This window comes from Triticum dicoccoides, chromosome 2A (genome assembly GCF_002162155.2).
Source record: "Triticum dicoccoides isolate Atlit2015 ecotype Zavitan chromosome 2A, WEW_v2.0, whole genome shotgun sequence".
Classification (NCBI taxonomy): Eukaryota; Viridiplantae; Streptophyta; class Magnoliopsida; order Poales; family Poaceae; genus Triticum; species Triticum dicoccoides.
In genome coordinates this window covers 707,250,630-707,252,569 of record NC_041382.1, presented here as the reverse complement: position 1 = coordinate 707,252,569, position 1,940 = coordinate 707,250,630, and the positions used below count along the sequence as shown (strand labels likewise).

The 1,940-nt window shown below is 37.1% G+C and overlaps 1 long non-coding RNA gene across 1 annotated transcript; it reads left to right on the top strand.

Moving 5' to 3' along the window:
- Positions 1-910: 910 nt before the first annotated feature.
- LOC119351986 lies at positions 911-1,379 on the top strand. Its single transcript, XR_005170098.1, has 2 exons — positions 911-1,003; positions 1,155-1,379. It is a non-coding gene; the product is annotated as an uncharacterized LOC119351986 (long non-coding RNA).
- The last annotated feature ends 561 nt before the right edge of the window (positions 1,380-1,940 follow it).

Sequence of the window (1,940 nt, the reverse complement as noted above, 5' to 3'; positions counted from 1 at the left end):
AGTAATGAATAGTACAAACACTGTTCACTATTAGAAATGCAGGATGTTCTCTATTTCGTGTAGCTCTCACCATAATGTTTTTCATTGTTAGATTTTATACACATGTAGAATACATTCATATGAATATGCAGATTTTATTAACTTTTTTACTGTAGTCCCCACTGACCTGTTTTTCGTTATACGTTGTAATCGCTAGAAAATGTGTGGTCCTAATAGATGAGCACACAAGGTCGAGCATGGAGATGTGAACCATGAAAAGTGCATCTGTACTACAAATTCAATAGACCTAGTCAAGGATCGGACATCCAATGTTGATGCTCATATAAACATACATTCTATGGGTGCTTGTAGTTCCAAAGAACAAGTTATTTCCGTAACGAGGGGTGTGCGCAAATTGTTCGAGGGACTTAATGTACAGCAAAAGGATTTAATAAGAAACATGGGCCTTGGAGGAATTGATTGTATTTACAAATGAGTCAACACTGATTGCAATCCTTCAGCTTGGTTGATGATGAATGTAAATCTTGATGAATCTGGTCTGACAATTGATCATGCTGACTGTGACAAGTAGTTCATATCAACGAAGTATCTGTAGCAAATGTATATGCACATGCGCAACACCCTCAAAATATAGAAGTTAAATGCATATATTATTATACTACATAAATATGGTGGTTCATATCTCTTTCAGAACGACTTTCATGCTGATAGAGCCACATCTTGTATATAGAGTATCAGAATTGCAGCATGCAGCTAGAAGTTTAAATGACTACATTATTATACTGACTAAATTTGGTGGATCATATCTTCTTTCAGAACATGCTCCATGCATATCTTTGACTTTTTTAGGTCTCATATTTCTGGGCTATATTCTATATATGACCCATTTTGATGTGCATCTCTTCCAAGCTTGCTTTCTGATTGTTTACTGAAGACATGCGAGTTGTCAAGGTGCCAAGCCTGTTATGCCTGCTACTGCTCATGCCTCTTCTTTTAGTTCCTGGTAAGTGTTGTCTGCAAATTCCATAGGAAGAAAAAGGCACTTCCTACATGCACTTTTATATAGTTGCCACTCATATGTGAAATTTGTAATCCATGCTACTTCTTTCTGTTCTTGTTTCTATGTGGAACATCATTGGATGGATGTTTTGTAGGCTCGGAAGCCGAGACCTGCACTTATGAGTGCAGGACCGATAGCACTCTTCTATGCAAGAAGGCTAAATGTGTTGAGGTCTGCCACAAGGAGGGCTATACTAGTGGGTTTTGTTACCTGTTCGCAAAAATTTGTTACTGCCAAAATGAGTGTTGAATAAGAAAAATCCTGCAACTATTGTAGGATGTGTGATGTAACAAAAAATAAGGTTGTGTACTATGATTAATTGACAATGAGCAATGGCCGAAGTTGCGGCTCGACCAAACATTCCATACTTTTTGGCTGAAAGTACAAAGACAGCTGCTCAAGATATAGGAATATCTAACACAAGTTAAAGTGCTAAAAAATCACATGCTGGCTAGAATTGGAGATGTGATTACTTTGATCACAACCGTCCACCAATTTTTTTCATACGATCTTATCTAGTATATGTCCTTCCCTTTGGTGGTGCATCATGGAATCTTGATGATGTCATTTTTCATCATGTTTTGCTTAGTGTTTTTTGCATCGTACACATAGAATTTTCTGCATTATAGCAGGGGATTGGTTTGAGTTGGCCTAAAGTACAGAATAGTAGGAGAGCTCGAGGACTGACACTATGCACTCACCATCTTGAGTAACTACTCTAAAGTTAACCAACCACCTATACAAAATCGAAAAGGAAAATTTCGGATACTAAAAGACACGTCACAGATATTTAGCTCAACTCAGTTATTATATTAATTCAGTTCGCAGATAAATCCTATTTCTCTACTATGTAAACTGTCTTCTGGTCGAATTTGTTTGC